The following is a 20,237-nucleotide window of genomic DNA, read 5'->3' on the forward strand; positions in this document are numbered from 1 at the left end:
CCTAGCTAATAATCTGGACTTTTGGCAGCACTGGCAGAGAGTCAAAGGGTCTTGGAGACCCCAGTTTCATTTGGGCTTTTCTCCACCGAAAATACAGAAGAACTAACATTGGCTACCAGGAAAAGAGCTAGTTGGTATTCTGGTTCAAGAAAGTTGTGGCATTTACTCTGCAGTTCAGCAATGGCCATATCAGATCTCTCCTGGAGGTTCACGGACAACAGGGAGGAAGCGACTTTTGATCTGATTTTGCAAAACGTAGAGCAGTGAAATAACTGAGCTGCAGCAGCTTTCCCTGTCCCCAAGCTGGAGATCAGAAAATTGCTGATAACAATGGAGAAAAGGCAGAAACGCTCAATAATTTCTCTTCTGGCCCAGGCAAAAGCAGGCTGATGGTCTCTGCACAGGGGCAACAAAGTGCTTTCTAGGCCATTAGTAACCTAGGAAGACACTAAATGGCACGGCCTAGGGATAAATATTTTTAAACTGTGGGCTCAGATTAATTTGCTCCCAAGGGTCCCCTAGAAGCAGGGTGAGGAGTGGTGTGGCCTGCTGCTCATCTTCTCTGAGAAGTCCTGGGATTTCTCTCTGATCCCGGAAGACTGGAAAGATGATAATTGCAGGGCAATATTTCAGAAAAGGGGAAAGAAGGAGAGCTGGAGTGATGCAGCTTAGCCCAGCAGAAAGTGATGCAGGACTGGAGGGATGGAGTGTGGGAAGCTGTCAATATAAATAGATGTCTCATACAAAATAGGACTTTGCAGATTCGTTCAACTTCATCTGGGGCAGGTTGTATTAGATGACCCAGGCAGCTTCACAGGTGGAAATATGCTTGTATGAGGTGCTTTGGTTTGGAGTGACATGGTTATTCTGGTTAAAAAAATGAGTATTGTTTGTCATTAAAGTGTATGACGGGGAGTGGTGAAGTGATGGATCTTGACTGGATCCCAAGGCGCTGGGACAGGTGTGCTTCAAGCCGGGCTCCATGGAAGTCCTCCCAGACTCCATCCTCCCTGTGCAGCTGGTGCTTAGAGAAAAATGGACTAGGAAGAGGAGAAACTTCCTGATCCTTCCCCATATCTCTGCTGCCACAAAGCTTTTCAGGAGTACCTCATGCCTTTGGATCCTCCAAATGGTTTGATGCCATCAGAGGGCACTCACTCTCCATGACACTGCCAGGTCCCTTCTCACCCAACCTAGCGTCATTTTGTCCTCCATTAATTTTTGGCGGTGAATTTTTGCAAGGGAATTATGCCATCTGAGAAAACCTGCTTTGTTTGGTTTATCTTTAACTCAGTATTTGAGTGATCTCCAGTTGCGCTTTGAGGAAGAGCGAAGAGTCGCCTCCACTCATCACTTCATGCCGTAAACAGGCACTTTAATACATTTTAAGCTCTATAGTAGCTAGTATGAATATGCTTAAAGTTTTGGTGCCTCTCAGGCACTCTGGGAATTAAAAATCACTGTACCAGGTTTTAGTTCCCCTCTTGCAACTCCTCTGCATCTCTCCAAGTCACAGGACACCTGTAAGAGGTGTCCCTGGAGCAGAAGCCATCTCAGTGCTGTGATTCCCACCTCTTAGGTGGGACACACCGGACACTGCCGACCCCTAGGGAGGCAGAATCCCCTGAGGTAATTCATGCCAATTACAGCAATCAGCTAATTAGCAAACAAGATCGATTCAAATGAAGTTACGGTGTCAACAGCTATTATGCAAGCTTGTCTGTGCTGGAGTAAAGCCATCCTGGGAGGGTCTGCGAGAGCTGTTGTGGTTGAAAAGCCCTTGTGGATGGGAAATGGGAAGAGTTAAAGGGGATACCATGGGTAAAAGTGAAACTAAGGAAAAAAAAAAAAACATCGCTGAGACAAATTAAGGAGGGAAGGTTTCGAGAGTGGAAAGCGATCCAGGTAATTGCTTGCAAACACGAAGGGGATGACAGAGAGGGATGATGCCCAGGTGCCAACCTGGATGATGCACAGGTCAGGATGAGAGGGAGAAGTCAGGGAAATACCTGTGCTCCTCTGTAGAGAATCCCCTCAAAGGAGGGGAGTGTGAGAGTTTCTCCCTTCCAGGGCAATGCCGGGGTCAAACAGCCTGGGAAGGGCTCTCTAACCTTCCTCCCTAGCCACAGGCACGGTGCAGGCAGAGGGCAGGAGATAACGCTCATCCATGTCCTCGACCCACACCAGAATCGGCTCTGCAATTAAAAATGACTGCCACTTTTGGAAGTGAATTGCCAGATGGGGCTTGCTTGGGATGCAACGATCGCCTGATGGGAGTTAGAGCCGAGCTTGCTGTGTTTCTGCCTGCAAGCATCTCCTTTGGAAAAGCAAGGCTGGAGCTAGATGGGACTACCAGGGTGGGACGTGAAGCTCTGGGACCAGCTCCAACCCGGAGCCAGAGGCCAGCGTAAAGCCTGTAGAGGCATTGGCTAATCCTCCGCTAAGCCCGCTGTGATGGATTTAAAGGGTGTTTGTGTCACTCGCCCCCGGGATCAAGATCCTTAGAGGATAAGTGTCCGAAGGAAATGAAGGGATTCTCGTTCCCACGGCGGGACATGAAACAGAGACACGGCCCCCGCTGGGATGCGCCGGGGGGGGGCTGGTGTTATCTCCTGCATGCTCTCCCTCGGAGGAAAGGGATGCCTGCTGTCATCTTGTGCCGGACTTTTGGGCGGGGACTTTTGCTGCCTGGCTCCGGAGCTGGCAGATGCTCTGGTTTTATCAAGGCAGCTGGCCCAGCGAAACGTTATCCGGCAGCCCAAATCTCTGCCTATCTCTAAAGTCCTGGAGGGGTGAAAAATTGCTTTTCACCCCCGTGTCATGGATGGAGAACTGAAGCAGAAGGATTTCACCCAGGTCCTGGCCTGGCCAAAGCTGGGGCTGGGGCTATAACCACCAGCCTGCCCTACTCTTCCTTGACTTCTCTGCTCATTCACATGATGGGAACCAGCGGAGGTAAAGCCATTAACACACTTCTGCTTCTTTGAGGGCTAAGGAGAAGGGGAAAAGACATCAACAGACTGATAGCAAAGTTCAGTAAAGAAGGAATAATTAAGTTTTCCAGCTTTGAGGAATAACCTCTGGGTGGTGGATGCTGACCCAGATGCTGAGATAGCTGTGCAGGCTACGCGGGCATTCACGGCATGGGGAGGCTGCTCAGGGATAGCTCGGGTGACTGGTAGGACTTGTTTTTAAAATAAACAGATCTCTTTTATCGCCTGAAACCCCACACCCCCGATGGGAGGAAACATTCAACCAAGAAACACTACCATTAATCACCTCCGGAGCCTGAGACTTTGCTCATGCCGTGGCTGAGGGACCTCTTCCCAAAAGCCACATACTCACCTCCCACAACCCAGCCCTACTTGGAGCCGGGGTGGGTCCCCTCCTGCCGCCTGGGATGGATGGTGCTACTCACCCAGCACATTGCAGGGAGAAGGAAATAGTCCCTCCTTGCTTTTCCGGCTATCAGGAATGCACCACACCTGGTGCCTCTTGGGGAGTGTTTGCTGTCCCGGCGGGCGCCTGGGCTGGATTGTTTGCCCAGGGATTTCTTTTTTTTTTATTATTATTATTATTAAAAGGTAATTTGGGCCCCTGAGAGCATGATGGGGAACACAAAGCCCTTGGCTGGCACTGAGGAATTTCAACAGGCTGTGGGTTGGTTTGGCCGGTCCCTGAGGTGTCGCACAGCCTTCCTGAGATGCAGACCACAGGTGAGATGAGTTTGTTTGGACTCTGCTGGAAAACAGACTGGTCATTGCCTGGAGGGGATTACCTGCCCCAAGCATGTGCAGGATGCACATTCACTGCTTTAGCCACAAGAGTGGGTTTAAAGATACCTCACCATAGTCCTCCATTTAGTTCCCACTCAGTATAATCGGTTACCATTGCTGCCTGGGGCTTGGGGGGCTGCAGTACAGCCTAGCAGAGCGAAACAGAGATCTGCGAGGTTAAGGAACATGCCAGGGGCCACACGAAATGCCAGTAGCAGAGCACAAAACCAAGACCAAACTTTCCACCTGGGACTCAACACCACTAAACCCAGTCCTGGCTGTTGGGGACACCCTAATCCCCAAAGAGATCAACCCGTGGGGTCTGCAAATGCCACTGCAACTGCATCCCAGCTCGGAAAACCACTGAGAGGGAAGAAGAGTGCAGCAGCACAGCGGCTCGCAGATTGGAGGAAAAAGGAGAACAAACTCCTGCTGTGCAATGGCTGGCCGGGGACCAGCTGAGCAGCAGTGATTTATTATTTGCATTACAGGAGAAGCTGGAAGCAGTCGAGAACATCAGGGTCTCCCTGAGACTGGCACGAGAGCCGTGCTTTATGGGCTGTATTCGGCTTGCTCCTGGAGACAGGTATTTATACCCTTGCTGAGCTGAAACTGGGTGGGTTTGTGGCTTCTTCTAGAGGCCTTTTGAGAAATGTATTTATTTGAGGAAGGAGAAATTTGAGCCAGGAACAGGTCCTGGTCTTTCCCAGAGGCCAGGCAGAGTGGGACCACAGTGCCTGGGGAAGGAGAGCGGCAGGAGCTGAGGAGCTGCTCTGTGCAGTGCAAGGGGCATGGGAGTGCAGCTGTGCCCATCTCAGCCCAGCATCCCAGACGGCTTTTGGGATGTTTTCATCCTCTCTTTTCTGTCCTGACCTCTCTGAGCCACCCTGAGGAGCCAGCCCAGCTGCCCCCCATTGCAGGGACAGCCCTCTCTGGCTTTCCACCCCACTGCTGGGAGCCATCACCCTGGGTGGACAACAGCAGGACAAGGTGCATGGTCTGGCCAAATTAAACACCAACATGTCCTTGTCCCTTGTCCCCTGTCCCCTCTCCCCTCTCCCCATCCCCTTGCAATTCCTTGCATCACTGGAGGCAGAAGACCCGTCTGCAGGGAAATGTCTGAGGTGGGACGTCTGGTCCTCCCATCTGAAACATCTTAGGTGGGATGGCTTGGCTGTTACTCCAAGTGCTTGCGAAGGGCAGAGCAGGGGATGTAATGAAGGCATGGTCCACAGGGAGTGGAATGAGCTTGTACTAGATCAAATGATATAATTAGAAAGCAGGAACAAGGAGATGAGCTCCTGTGCCTGAAAGCTGGTCTGTTTTTTCCAGCTCAAGCAGCTGGGCTAATAAAAAATCTGACCTCCCTTTGCGCATCATTTCCAGCGTGCGTCTGCAGGGCACTGCGATGGCCGTGAGCTTGGCGGGGAACTCCCACCCTTGAATGTTTCCAGGGATGAGGCATCTGCAACCTCTCTGGGCAACATCCACCACCATGACTTGGTCCAGTCTGTCTCCTCTTGTCCCCCCTTACCCTGGGCCTTCCGAGAGTGGGCAGTGTCGCCCCCCCCCCAAACCACACAGCTGAGGTTTCTCACCCAGTTGACTTTGCCTACCAGTTTTGTGTCCAGGTTGTCTCTCTTCCATGCTTTGGTTCAGGCAAGAACTCCAGAATGTCCCCAAAATGACAACCATCTTGCAAAACCCTCAGGCCATCCTCTCTGGTGATGGTGGGGGGGAGATGGTGGATTTTCATGGAAACATCCCCATCACATCCCAGCTCCACAAGCCAGGGCTTCCCCATGGAAGGAGGAACCGGGCAAGAGATCTTCCTTCATCTGCGAACCCGCCCTGTCTCCTCTGGTAGCACTTACTCCCCTAAGAACCCCCCAAAACTTGCAAACTGGCCTCACAGAAAGGATTTAATGTGACAGGAAAACAGGAAAACCCTGGCCATCTGCAGAGTGCAGACCATGCTCGGGCAGGCAATGTTCCCACTGGATTTATGGGACATAACCACTTGGATTGGAGAGGAAGAGGTCCAGTGTGCCCTGCTGCTTAGCCTCGAGGCTGGAGGGAAGGAAACACGGAGAACCACCAAGAGATATAGGGTCTACAAGGTATCTTGAAAACCTGAGCCTATAAAGAAGCGCAGTCCTTAGGTATATAGGAGAGGTGCATTGATGCAGGTTGAAACACAACCAAGTGCACTGGGCTTGCTCTCACCTCCCCTGCAAAATAAACACCCCCATCCCATCCTCCTTCCCGACTGGTCCCTGGCAGACACAGATCTGGCAGGCATTGCTCTATTTGCAAAGCTTCCCGGCAGGGAACCAATTTCCCCCAGGATTCCCTGGGTGCTGGACACATGGTCAGAAATTGCTTATCCCATTTCCTGGCTTGAATCATTATTATTTTTACTGGTGCTGGGCTTCCAGAGGAAAACATGTCTTTGGGCCACATACCAAGGGATTTGGTTTATTCATCACCCGCAGACGCACATATATTTATTTAAAAGTGCCTCTTGTTATGTTACTTGGCAACTTCTGAGCCCGTGTATTTCTCCAGCTGATAAATATTTGTGAGGTTGGTTGTGTGAAGAGCGACATGTGTTAACGATATGATCATCTTTCTTCTGAGCTTCCTACAAAGAGAACGGGCTCTGTTACATCTGTCTAAACCTGGAGCATCTCACTGGCCTGCAATCAGGATTTGGCCCAAAAAGAGAGGGAGGGTTGCTTGTCTCCATACTGGTGTGAGGATGAGGCATGTGAGTTAATTTTGCATTGATAAATGCTGCAATTCAGACTTCAGCATGTCCCACTTGGACCAGTTGAGGACCGAAAGGCTGGAGGTGGCTGTTGGGTGGGCAGTGGAAGCAGGGAGGAGGCCAGAGGATGCTAAAGGGCATGCAGGGGCTCAGAAAGCAACCAGGAAAAAAACGTGGAGCAAAAGAGAAAGCTCAGATCATTAAATAAATCCCATAACTACCAACTGCTGGAGGCTGAGAGAGTTTCTCTGATGCCTGAGATAGCCCAGACTGCTGTAGCCATCCTGGATCCTTCTGTGCACAAGAGCTGCCTATGGTCTACATGCTCCAGTGGGACTCCAGCTGCTGGAGTCACGTTATCCCATGACCCCTACTACTTTCATCCAAAGGAAAACCCAAAACATTTCCAGCCCCTGTGACCACTTCAAAAGTCAATGCATGCACTTAAGAAGGAAGGTGCCAGCCATGGCAGCAGTCAACAGGGAGGAGGTGGAAGGTAGAGACTGGGCCACCAGGTCTCATCTTGGGGCAAACTCCATCAAGGCTCAGCCAAAACTTGTCCTTCTGACTCAGGAGCCAGATAAAACCATCAGGTTCCACATATTCATTGCAAGAACAATTTTGCAAGAGGGAAACTCAGCTAAGATCACTGGGAGCCTGATTTCAAGCCTTTGCAGCAGCTCTGCTGAGATGAAGCAGGAGCTTCTGCAGCTCCTCCACCAGGTCAAGGGAACTTTCACGTCTCTCTGCCAGGAGAGCTCTTGGCTTCAGCCAACCCTGGATTGTAAGGCATAAACCATCTCCCTCTTTCCCAATAGCTGCTTTAACACTTGTGTTTCCTTTCCTTGCTGCTTAAGGAGCTACATGGACCTTCTTGCCCCCCAGGAAAGCGAACTTCCTCCTGGCTGTGCTCTCCCTGCCTGGTCCCCTCCTGTTCTGGGACCACCACTGTGAGGGTCTCAGAAGAGATGTCTTTCTCACCCACCACCCCACTGAGATGTGTTCCCGCAGGAACAGTGGGAAAAGGCAAAAGTCTGACCCCTGGCTTCCAAAAAAAGAGGTGTGTCAGCATGGTCCTTTTCCCCAACGATGGTGCCTGGGGCTCTGGGGTGATGGGAGAGCTGAGTTTTGAGTGCATGTTTCTCCCTGCTGGGAATAACCGGGCTTATTGCAGGGTCTCAAAGCACTTGGACCACCACCACCTCTGGGATGGAGCATCACAGCCTACCTATGGCTCCTGGTGCCACCATGTCCTGCATGAAAAAGACTTTCCCAGACTGCGGAAAGCACAACCAAAGGAGGAATCCAGTGACCTAGTGTGGAGTATAAAGGCTTTACCCATGGAGGAGAAGCGTGGGTGAGCCGGAGGGGCTGGGGGGTTTGCTGCCTGCTCCCCACAGCCTGTGGGGCAAGGATGTCTGGGCTCCTGGACGTGTGCCTCCATTTCACTTTCAGATCCCACAAATAATAACCATGTTTGCCAGCTCCTGTGACAAGAATGACTAATGGGGAAAGATCCTCAGCAAAGGGAAACAAGAAATCTCCTTGCTTCACCCTTTGTTTGCTGGATTTCTCTGACGGCCCCGGGCATCGCTGGGCTTTCCTTAGTGTGCTCAGTTCCCCTTCATGAGAAAGCAGATTTTAAGCCCTACAACAGCTCCAGCAACACTCTACTAACCCTTAAGCTTCCCCCTCTGGACATGACTCCCTTCAGAAACTTTTTTGCAGCCCAGTTTATCCAGATTCCTGCTCCACACTGAGTTATCATGCAGCGAGTGCCTCTGACTGCTGATGCAATGTGATTTTCACAGTGCATTTGGAAATCACCCTCCCATCTGCCTTTTTTTACAAGGCAGGGGTCCACCTTTCCGCCTCTGGGGAGGGCATAGAGAAATGCCTTCATCGTGCACCATGACGCGGTGATGCCCCTGCGATGGATGCTGCAGTGGGTGCCCAGGGCTGATGCTGCAGCCCCCGTGGAGGCTGGGGCTCTCTCAGTCCCGTCTCTGGTAGGACAAGCGGCGGCTGTCACCCACATTATTTAGGCTCCTGCAACCAGATGCTGGGCTTTCACATGCTTTGCTACTTCCTCCTTTTGGATCTGGGGGCTGGGGTTTGCTCCCTTAGGACATCAGCCCAGTGACCCAGCAAAGAAGAGTTCAAGGAGGAGGGAGTCTCGTCCCTGTATGGAGCCCATGTGGCCACGGATGCTGCTACACCGCTTTTTAAATACCCATCCCCGCAGCAGGGAGCCAAACAGGGGAAATTTCAGCCCCTCCACCACATTTCTCCTCTGCTCCATTGTCATCGCAAGGCCAACGCTCAGGACAACGTGCCTGGTTCCCTTGCAGGAGCCCAGACACTGCAGATGGGGAATTACACCACTCTGGCATTTCCACGCCAGTTTTCAGACCATTCGCCTCCCAACCTTTGCAGAAAATAAATTCCCCAGCCAGGCTGAACTCGGATGACAGCATCACATGCTATATATAGCCACGGTAGATCGCCGCTCGAACTGGGGCCACACATAAACAAACTGCACGGTTCCCTGCGTGGAAAGGGGACGGGCGAATGAACCGCACGTGACGGAGGAGCCTCCCACCCCTGGCTGCTCGAGACCGGGGGTGCTTTGAGATCCTACACCCTCTTTTAATGCCAGCACCTTCCTTGAGGGCTCAGCTGCTGGCATCATCCACTGCCCGAGCGCGTTTGCGGGTAAAGGACGTGCTGGAGGGTGTTGAAAGCAGAGCACGGAATTGCTGAGGGAGTTGCCAAAGGTTATCCCATGGGGCAAGTGGCATCCCCTGGCTTGAATCACACCTGCTGACTCCCAGCTTGAGTCAAAGAAGCTGTTGGCATCACCCCTCCTGTGTAGCCTGATGTGGGGCAGAAAATGCTGGCACAGACCCCCTACAGCATCTGCCCGCCCCTCCTGCCTCTGCTCCACATTTCCCTGCAGCCCTCCTGCTTGCATCTGCCTGCTCCTGTTCCTGCCCGACCTTCTGCTGCGGTGCACGGGGCTGCACAGAGCTGCATGGGGCTGCACGGAGCTGCAGGGGGCTGCAGGGTGTGCGGAGCAGAGGGAAGAGGGTGTCGATGTACAGCGGGGACCCATGCCCAGCTCAGCTGCCAGGCCTTGCCCTCCTTCCCCAGCTCACCATGTGCACGGGGAAGAGGCAGGGGATGCCCAGGGGGATGCTCAGGGTGGAGGGGGCGGGGGGGGGGATACTGATGAAGCTGTGGAGCATCCAGCAGCCCAACGCTCTTCTCCACAGCAGAGGGACCGGGCAGCCTGCGGGCTGCTCTCAGCCACAGAGCCCCAGGCTCTCGCCTTTCCTCTGAGGAGTGGATGGAGGTGTCAGAGAGGGTCCCTGCCCTCCCCCCCGGGCACACCCGCATCCCCGGATGGGGCTCAATGCTGCAGTGCAGCAGCTCCAGCCCTGGTCTCTCCCGGGGAGCTGGCAGGGGGGATGCCTGCCTTCATCCTTCCTTCATCACGACACCCTCTCTGGCTGCTCCAAACCTGGCTGCCGGGCCAGTGAGCAGGATGAGCCATTGGGAAGAGCGGCAGCTTGCTCCTCTCCTGTGTGGGGATGGAACCTGTGGGCCCGGGCACCCCGGGGAGCAGAGGGCAGTTGGGTGGGTTTGCACCCACAGCCCTGCCAGCGTGCACCCATGGCTTGGGGGTTGCAAGGGGTGGGGGGAAGATGCGATGCCCGCGCCAAGCTGGGGAGGCATTGGTGCCTCCTTGGGTGAAGTCCCAAGTGGGGAGCCCCGTGGCGTGACAACCCCCCCCCCCCCCCCCCCCCCACCACCCGGCGTCCTCCCTCCTTCCTTCTCTCCCTCCCTCCCCGCCGCTGCTGGGCGAGGGCCACCCAGCACCGAGGCAGATGACATAATTCCCAGCAACTGCACGTTAATCACTCGGCCGCCAGCAACCTCCTTTGCTTGAATCCAACCCCCAACCCCAGCCACCGCTCCCCTCCCTGACATCACTGCAAAAGAAATAAAGAAATAAATAAAACAAGCTGAGGAAGGGAGGAAGGTGGTGATGGTGGTGGGGGGAATAACCTGATCCTGCTGGGCACTGGCAAACAGGTCTGCCCCCCCACACCCCCCTTCCGCCCCTCCCTGCTTTGCACTCTATTTTTGGGTGCTGTCATCTCCAAACGGCCCCGCGGGGCCAAATCCAGGCAGCTGCGACTTTAGGCACAAACAAGGCTCCCTCCCCTCCACCACAACAGAAAGCGGCGCTGGCAGCTCATCCTCCACCCCACCCCCCTACTCCCCAAAATCTTCCCCTCCCCCCTCCCCCCCCCCCAAATTATATCTGGGTGGGTGGTTCAAGAGAGCGAAGCTCCAGCATCAGGTCTCTCTCCCCACCACCCCTTTGCTCTCTGTGTACCCCACGTCTCTCTCACTCTCCAGGGACCCCCCCTTCTTGTCACCCCCACCCCGTCCCACGTCCCCCCTTTCCCAGTAGCGCTTCCCAGTTCCTCCCCACCCGGAGCCTTACTCTTGGCGGGGATGCTGGGGGGTCTCGCTGGTCCCCGGCGCGGCGGGCAGCGGCGGGCAGCGGGCGGGCAGGGACGCGGCTGGGGATCAGGCGGCTTTCGCTGCGCAGCCCGGTGGCCGCTCCCGTCCGAGGGGTCTCATCTCATTTTGTCATATGTCACCAACACACACGCACACACACACACACACTCGCAGCCACGTTTCCCCCCCCTTCTTGCGGCAAACGGCGGCCAGCCCCGACCCCACCCCCTGTCAAAGCAGCAGCCTAACAGCGAGGAAGGGAAGGATGGAGGGAGGATCTGCTCGCCTTCCCTTTAACTCTTCCCTCGCCACCCCCCCAGGACAGGGCTCCACTGGGTCAGGCCATGTTCCTGGCTGGGGATGGTGGGATGATACATGGACCGCCACCCCTCCCCACCCCGCCCCCGGCACCTTCCCCCATAGGGCGCTGGGACAGGGGACATTTGGGGTCCGGTAGCACCTTGGCTCTGTCCCCTGCAGCCTCGCTGTGTCTCATCACCCTCACGCCCCAGAAACAAGAGCCCCCCAATACAGCTGAGCCCCAGCATTGCTCCACGAAGTGGGCTGGGGGTGTGTGTGGGTCTCTTGGGGCCCGGCTGGTGTTTGAGGGGCATGGGCGGCCCCACGGTGTGTGGCTGGGGGTGGGAACTGTGTCTGTCTGCCTGTGTCCACCTTGAGACCATGGAAAACCCATTTTGGTCCTTGAATCTCCCCCATCTCCAGGGGCAGAATGCTTTGGGGTGGCACAGCCTGAACCCCTGGGGTTCTCCAGCGAGGGTGGGATGAGGAAATAATGTGGGAGACGAAAGCTTCTTTTCCCACTCCACAGAGAGACCAAGGACCTGAGCTAGCAGAAGGGCCAAGCTCCCCAAGCTCCCTCTTACACAGATTAACTAGAAAAGGGACATGCAAATGGCATCCAGATTTGGCCCAGGACTCAAACTGAAGGCAGGGCAGCTCCTGACGATGAGGTAGCACGGAGTTGCCTTCTCCAAGGAGAAAGGCACCTTCCAAGGTGCCAGAAGGAAAAGGAAAGGAAAAAGCTCACTATGCTGTCCATGGAGCAGGGCTCCCACACATGGAGAGGCTGGTGGCACGTGTCCCTGCTCCCAGCTTCACCCCAGCGCTGGGGTTGCTGCAGCAGAGTTAGGTCCTGCAACACACACTGTCAGGCTCCGGTTCTCCCCTCGGCCCCTTCCATGGATGTCCAGTGGTTACACGACTCCTGACCACCTGTCAGAGATCTCAAGAGAGGGAGAAGAGGCAGGAGTTACTACCACTTGTTTCTGCTGCTTTCCAATGAAATGGCAGATCAGGTAATTAATTATTCCTGCTAATGGCGCTGGACAGGCACTCAACTGCTCCCACAGAATTGCAGGCTGTGAGTATCTCTCTGCATAGGCTGTTGCTGTCAGAGCTCCAGGGGCTGTGTGTGATCCTCTTTGGATGGAAAGAGAAACCAAAGCCCCCTGACTTACTTATAGTCACCTTTGTGGACCAGGATTAGAGCCTGGGAGAAAGCCATCCCTCCTGTGGGTGGGACTCTGCTGCTTCCCACCAGCAGTGCCAAGCAATGGAGCCGTTCGGGTCCTGTGTGGACAACTGGGTGGTCCTTCTGGCTGTTAAATCTGGAGGGGCAAAGGGAGAGAGCAGGGTTGCCAATGGGGGATGGAGAAGATCAAATAAGACACATCTGCTGGGACTGCCCCACCACAAATGAAGATGTGCCCAGGATCCATCAGGATTACCCCTGTCTGTGCAACGCAGCCCCTTGCTCCGAGGCAGCTTGGTCTCCTCTGAGCGTGGTGGTGCAGCCTTTTTCAGGGGATGTGTAAGGGTATGAGGTGTCTCACACATGAACTTCCCACGTTGCTGCCAGCCTCAGATGAACCCCTCTTGATCGTCACCCGGCCACACACCTCCAGGATTAAGCATCAAGGCTGAAACAACTGCACCCGAGGGAAGACGGGCTCCAGCTCCCCTCTCTGACCCTGCAAAGGGCCCTGGCCTGCTCCTGGACACCCTGGGGGGATGGGAGGGGATGAAGGGGGAATCTGCATGTGTCCTCCCACCCCATGATGCGACATGACTAGATTGGGGCAGGGCCAGTTTTGTAGCTGAGAGGATGCTCCGATGATGTTGCAGATCCACCAGGTCAGCCCAGCATCCTATCCCCAGCAGCAGCTGCACGTGGACACCTGAGGAAAAGCAAAACCAAGACAATATTTCCCCCTAACACTCTCCAACCATTTTCAGTTCAGGTGGTTTCTGGAGGGTGAACTGTCTACAAAGACACCCAAGCAGCGCAAGGGACCAATGGATGGACCCTCGATGGCTGGAGCAGCAACATTTCCCAGATCCTTTTCCTCACTGATGCAAAGGAGAGGTTTTTGCAGAGTCCAGATCTCCACAAGGGCTGAGAATCCTTCACGTGCTGTGTGTCCCCACTGAGTCTGTCTCACTGCAAGGCGTTGCCTCCTACAGCATGGGTTGAAGCCCAGAGCCTGTAGGACACTTCACATGGTTTGAGTCCATGCAGCTCTAGCTTCCTCTCCCATTGCAATTGCCAAGTCTTTTTATAAGGATCATCCTGGACTAGCACTGGGGCAGCAGGTTTTCTGCTCTCCTCTTCTACGCTACTGTTGATCCCTTTCCAAGAAGTGCTTGCAGATGTCGTCATTTTCTTCAGCAGGCCAGGATGAATGCTCTCTCCAGAGGACATTGATCTGCCGCTGCTCCTTGTCCTCAACATGGCCCTGCTAACATCTCAAGTGGACGTTGCTTTCCCTTATTTGCTGAGTGTTTTGTGCGTCTTGATGTGGTTATCATGCTCCAGTCGTCAGATTGTAGCGAGTCCCAGGGAGAAGGTGCCAACTTTAACATATGCCTGAACAGTTCTTTTCAGACATATACAAACTGGAACAATGCCTCACTGAGAATATGCTTGTTGATGCAATTTGCCAACTGTGGTTTCAGATCTGCTCTTTTCAGCAAGTACCAACTATTTGTAGGCAGTGCAAAATCTTGGATAGCTGGGGATTGATGAGGTCTCTGGAAGTCTTTCTCCAGGTATGGAGAAACTAGTAGAAAAGACAAGCTAGGGCTGAGTGAAGTCCTCCATAAGTATCACAAATAATGTTCAGATCAAATGCTTTGCCTCCAAGAACTTCAGTCCTTTTTCTCTTTGCTTTAGGAAGCAGCCAGCATTGGGCAGTCACTTTGTTTCTCTACCACACAAACTATGAACTCATTCTCACCTTGTGGAAACAGGACTTTGCTCAGCTCCTCACATCTCCTGGTTCAGACATACTCCAGTCCTTCCCCCATCAGTGGCACTCATCATTCAGGCAGGACATCACCAGCACATGTGCACCTGGACCTAAGGCTGCCCTAGCACAGAGCCAGCCAGGGTGTCTCTGCTCCGGCATGTCCTTGGAAACAGGACGGACAGCCCTTGGCTGGTAGCTGAACTCTCCCTAACTTCTTCCCAGGATTTGCGGACATCATGGCAACACTTTATGGAAGAGTTGGAAGATGATAACAAGGTGGGTTTGGGGTTGTGTCTAAAGAGATGGGCAAACTCACCAAGTGGGCAATGAAGACTGCCAGGTCTGACAAGGCAGGGGTGTTTTCTTACTGCCATCCATTAGGATGTGGCGCTGCCATTGCCCACGTGTCTGCGTTCAGCTTGCAAACTCCCAGGGCAGGGATCACGTCCTGTTCTTTGCTGATGAAACCCCCCCATCAGCTGGTAGCATTGGATGTGTAAATGTCAACGAGTTGGTCCAAGAGCAGGAGGGTCAGCACTTGAACTGCCTGTTCTCTGTGGAGGGCTGCCAAAGGCATATGTGTTTAAGACAGCAAATAATCAAGAGACCATTGTTCATAGCAACCTCAGTGGAAATATTTTTGTGTGTGTATGTGTGTGTGTGTGTATGTGCTGGCATCCAATTTGGCAATGGTTACTCAGCACAAGTGGGCGGCCTGTCCCTTTCTCTCAGCTGGAGTCTCCTCCTCCTCACAAGGACCCAGAAGAGGAATGAAGCTAGAGCAGATGGTTTGGGGGTGCTCAGAAATACCAATGCCAAGGGCTGTCTCATCACCAGCTAGAGTTTCATGGCGTGCTGAACATGCTCAAGACCAAAGAGGTCTCTCCATGGAAAGGGGGATGCAGGGGGCTGTGAGCAACTCTTGGAGATATTGATGGTTTCTGCTTTTGGTTGGATTTTGAGGAGAAGGAGCAGAAGCGGAGATCTTTGGGGTATCGTGCGAAGTATGGGGTTCTGTGGCAAATCTTCCCTCCCCAAGCCCACGAGAATTTGAAGCCCTGATGCTGAAGGGACACTGGGAGAGTCTATGCTGGTTTTGCTAGGAAAAGGTCTCAGGGCTTTCTCCAAGTGAGAGTCCAAGGATGCAGGCCCGGAAAGCTAGCCAAGGCAGGCATGCTCCAGATTATCTCCTCTTTGAGTGCCATGCAAGATCTGCCACAGTCCCTCAGTGGAGAAACTCCCAGGCTCCCATTGAAAGCTTCGCTGCTGCTCTTATCCCCTCAGAAGTGAATGGAGAGATTTTTCCTAACCTCCATCCCCCTCCATAGCTCCCAGCATTTTATTCTCTCTGAAGCAATATGCCACTGCTAGAATCAGCTGAGATGAAACTGAGCTGGCTCCTACACACCTTGGGAGCTCAGGCAGGGTTGCTTCCCACACAGTGTCTTTCACCCAAATTAAACAGCTCTCAGCTGAGCTCTGCCATCCATCATGCCAACCCGCACGCAGAGCTCGGTTTTGGCAGCTTTCTACACCCTTGGGTTCATGTTTAGTGGGGAAAGAGTCAGGACCTTTTTTTGTGAATGTGTTGCAAGGGGCACACAGTCGGGGAGGCTACAGGGCCATCCTTAAAATCACACTGAAATCAGTGGGAGGACGATAGTCGTTAAAGATAGTAAAGACCTGGGCACTGAGGGCTATTTTCAGACTGCCTACTACAGTGTTCCGTATTCACGGGGGCAAGGATGGATGCCTGCTCCCCAGGGCTGTGTCACTACACAAGGTGGTATCACTGGGTTTCTGCAGTAAAAATAGCCCGTAGACCTTGATACAGCATCAAAGGAAATAACAGCTGATGTTACAAGGACTTTGCTGGCCTGGGATTGAGGTGCATTAGGACACCCAGCTTCAGGTGACTGAATGCGCTTGCTCTTTGTCAGTGGTGTCTGGGTGTCATTCAGTTGGTGTCTACACCAGCGCCAGGTGAGCAGCTCTCCAAGCTGCATTGGCTGTACTGATTGGAGCTCAGTTCAGCTGCCCATGCCCAGTGGCACTGTAGGTGTCCTGGCGTCTTTGAGGCACCTACACAGAGCGGATAGACATAGCGTAAGGTCTCTGTTAGCATCACCTATGGTGGCAAATCTTGGTAGAGACCAAATACTGCCTGTTTTCTCCTGCAACTAAGGTATCAGCCCACATGAGTGGGCGTCTGTGCTGATGAGTGTCAGATCCACAGGTTCACATCCGGCTATTTGAGGTAGGAAACTGAGGAGCTCTGGCTATCTCAGCTCCCTATGCTGGACACATGTGCACTGTTCATGCCCATGTCCAGACTTGTTTCAGATGTCCACAGCCAGCTTTCCTATTGAACCTTCTGCACAAGAGGACTGCTTTCCAAGGTGATTTTAGCAGCTCTCCCCTCTCCCACTCCAGCAGGTCTCTGGGTGGTAAACAAAAGTCTCCCAGCTCTGCATTGCACAGGCTTCACCCTGGGCTCACCAGATCAGCCACTTCAGCAAGGTGGAAATCTCTGTCTCTTTGCCACAGAAAGGCTTTTGGGAGAAATCATCATTAACTCACTTTTCAGATCCCCTTTCAGGGACGGTAGCCTTGGCTAGCAGATTCTCCAGCCTCTTGCTGTTTGCTTGACGGAGACTAGCCTGGGGAAATGACCTTAGACTCAAATTGCATTAAGAAAGGTCCTCATGAAACAAGGCTGTTCTCAGAGCCAGAGTTTACAGGCATCCTAGGCAACTGCCTTGGGCTTTTTCCAGTCCTCCGGGGAGAAACACAGTCCCCAAAAATCAATAACTGAGTTCTTTTGAAAGTCAGCAGGACTTTGGCTTGATCTAAACCACTCTCTTCAGTGATTTCACTCTGCTGAAAGCAAACAAGTGTCCCTAAATGAAAACCCTGGATTCATGCAGCCTGAAGAGGACCAGTCCTGACCTTCTGTCCCATTGCAAGGGGATGGCTTGCTTAATGCCTGCTGATCACGCCTGTGCCCCCGTCCTTCTGGCCAGTGGACTGTCCAGCTTCCCCCAGATTGGGGCCAGACAAGGGGAGCAAAAGCAAGTTTTCACTGAAAATACCTGTTTTTTTTTTAAGTGGAAACACCACACTGAGGCTCCGCTGAAGCAGAGAAAGTCAATCCCTCCTTCTAGCAATAGGGCTCAGCCCACAAACTCATTTCATATTCAGATATTCTTCCTCATTCTCTTTAAATCCAGGATTTCTTTCCTGACTACATCACCCCAAAGGCTTCTTATTTCACATGCAACCCAATGAACACCCTACCCCATCCCATTGTCTATCTTTTGCCCTCCCCAAAACACCCAAAATAGCAAACACATCTTGCTTTTATACTAATTCCTCTCCCAACAGACAACAGACCTTTCTCTCTCTATGTATCTGGACTACAACTCCCAGACTTCCCTCAAGCTTAGATTAACAAACTTGGAAAGGCCTTGTTCCCCTGCCTCATCCCCATCCTGCATGTCTCCTGAAGGAAGTCACCATAAACCAGTAACTTTCGTAGCTCTTGGAGGAGGCAGGCTGAGGACATCCTTCTATAATCCCTCCTCCCAGCTCAGCTCACTGCTGGGCCATGTAAAGCACATCGAGGGTCCCTTCTGATGCTGGAGCACCACATAGTCAAAGCTAAGCCTGCTGTGTTCTCCTCCCCATGGACAGGAGGTGGGTTTTGAGCCCAGTTTAACAGAGAAGATGCTTAATGCCCATTCCTGTGATGAATTCATGCATAATTCTATGTAATATGCTTTATGAGCGAAGAGGCTCATATGCTTTATCAGCTGAGAGGCTGAGGGATGCATCAGACAAAGAGCTCCATGTCCCACCAAGGGTCAATCCTGCATCCTGCTTGTGTGCCTAAGGTTCAAAGGGAAGACAGAAAAATTGAAGGAAGTTCAGGAAAGCACCACATTTATAATGGCCTGGGAAACCTGATTCATGACCAGAGGTTTAAAGAAGTCGGTGGGATTTGTGCAAGAGGAGGCTGAGAGGCGAATGTGTCATGGACTGACACCAATTCCACTGTGAAGCCTTTTTGGGGGGTTCATAGCTTGTCAGTGTCACTGGGAAAAGGCACAGTGAAAGGCAACGATGGGAAGATGTAGCTGCCTGAATTCCCAAGTTCACCCGTTTTTCAACAGTGAGGGTGTTTTACCAGCTGGACAACTTAAAATTGGATCCTCTCCCAGTCTTTAAACTGAGCCCATCTGTGTTTTTAAGTACTAAGTTTAACCCCAGAAATTATGATCCGGACAGAAAAAATCAAGTTGTTAGCCACATTCTGAAAATGCACATAACAACCCCTTGGAAAACAAAACGAACCCATGCACCTTTCAGAAACAAACTCCAAGATGTTTTAAAATATGTTTGTGCTACGCCTAGTGTGATGTAGCAACAGCTGAAGGTCATAGGCACTGTATAAATAGAAAGGAGATTTTATTGTGACATGTCCATCCGGAGCCGTTGCTCTTGGGTATGCCATCTGGGATGGGAACAGGAGCCTGTGCATTCCTACTATAATAAAGAAAAAGAGATCCTTGTCCTTGCAAGGGGTGTAAGATGAAACCATGTGGGCGGTTAGCGATGAGGTTGTAACTTTGATCCTAATTTTACCAGTTCTCAAGAAAAATCAGAGGTGTCATGGTGACCTTTGGAATGCAAAATCCTCCTGTGGGGATTAAATCACATACCCAAGCGGAGAGAAGGAATGTTTTCACCCATAAAGAACATTTTCTATCTGCTGTAGATGGCTTATAATGACCGTGCTACTAATTTGGGTACCTCAGTGTCCCCATCAGTAGAGGTGACAGGGGCTCTCTGATGCATGTGCTGGTAGGACTTTATACCAGTGTCTGACAAAGTGCTATCAAAGACCTTTTCTGGAGATGGCCAAAACCCTGCTTCATGCAATTTCTCTGTGCCATCCATCATCTCTCTGCACCCAGCCATTTGTCTTCCTCATGTATTTGGGTGACAAAGTCTTCAGGGTCTGGAACAGTGGATGCTGCACCCTTGGTCCATGCCAGAGCAACAGCTTCAGGCTGTTGCCTGCAACAACCAGTAATGATCACTCCAGCCACAACCTATGGACGTCCTGAAAGAAGGGGAGCACGGGGAGCCATTGGGGAGTAAATGCAAGAATCATTTAGCAAAACCAGAGGGGATGAAATACTGAGATGCAGGAGCTTGATGCAAGGAACCTGGCTGAACAGCCAGTGGAGGTCTTTGCTGTTGCAGTGCACCACAATTACTGCTGCTCCTGAAGCAATGAGTGAAGGTAGCTGCAAAGAAAAGACGAGACCTTCACTTTCACTGCTTGGCGCCAAAGATAACTCATGGTATTTACTTAAGGAAAGCAATTTGAGAGAGACACAGGCTGTAAATCTTCAGATGTCATTGCTGGATGAGAGCCAAAGAGCCTCTCAGCTCTCTCTGTGCGAGGTCCCAGTTCATCTAATGGGGGTATCTGCTTCACCGATGAAGGCAGCAAGGTCATGTCCTGTGCCATGATGGGATGAACCCCAGCGAGATCCAGGTCTGGGTTAGGGACCAGAGAGCTGTGCGTGCTTAGTGAGGACCTTTTCTGTGGAGACCTGACCCTCATTTGGACGCAGGTCCTCTGACAGCTGCTCAACGCTACCTCCTTGTGCTCCATGATCCCACCCTTGGGAGGCATGTTTGCACCACGAATACGGATCAGGAGCAGCATCCTGTCCCCCCACACCTCCTTTTGCAAGATACAGGTTGTCTGCACCAGTTTGAGCAGGAAAGCGTGGGTGACTCCCCAGATTACTGTTGCCTGCTACTGTGGTCTGGAAGGAACTTGCTGGTCTAGGTGGCATGCTGAGGAAGACC

General features: G+C 52.5%; 1 protein-coding gene across 1 annotated transcript in view; it reads right to left on the bottom strand.

Annotated features, from left to right (window-relative positions):
* The window catches only part of LZTS3 (leucine zipper tumor suppressor family member 3), a 55,816-nt gene extending 44,543 nt beyond the window's left edge, over positions 1–11,273 (bottom strand). Inside the window, exon 1 of the mRNA XM_054203324.1 lies at positions 11,063–11,273. The gene's annotated coding sequence lies outside the window, so the exon portion shown is untranslated. The remainder of the gene's footprint in view (positions 1–11,062) is intronic.
* Between the last annotated feature and the right edge of the window lie 8,964 nt (positions 11,274–20,237).

This window comes from Rissa tridactyla, chromosome 5 (genome assembly GCF_028500815.1).
Source record: "Rissa tridactyla isolate bRisTri1 chromosome 5, bRisTri1.patW.cur.20221130, whole genome shotgun sequence".
In the NCBI taxonomy this organism is placed as follows: domain Eukaryota; kingdom Metazoa; phylum Chordata; class Aves; order Charadriiformes; family Laridae; genus Rissa; species Rissa tridactyla.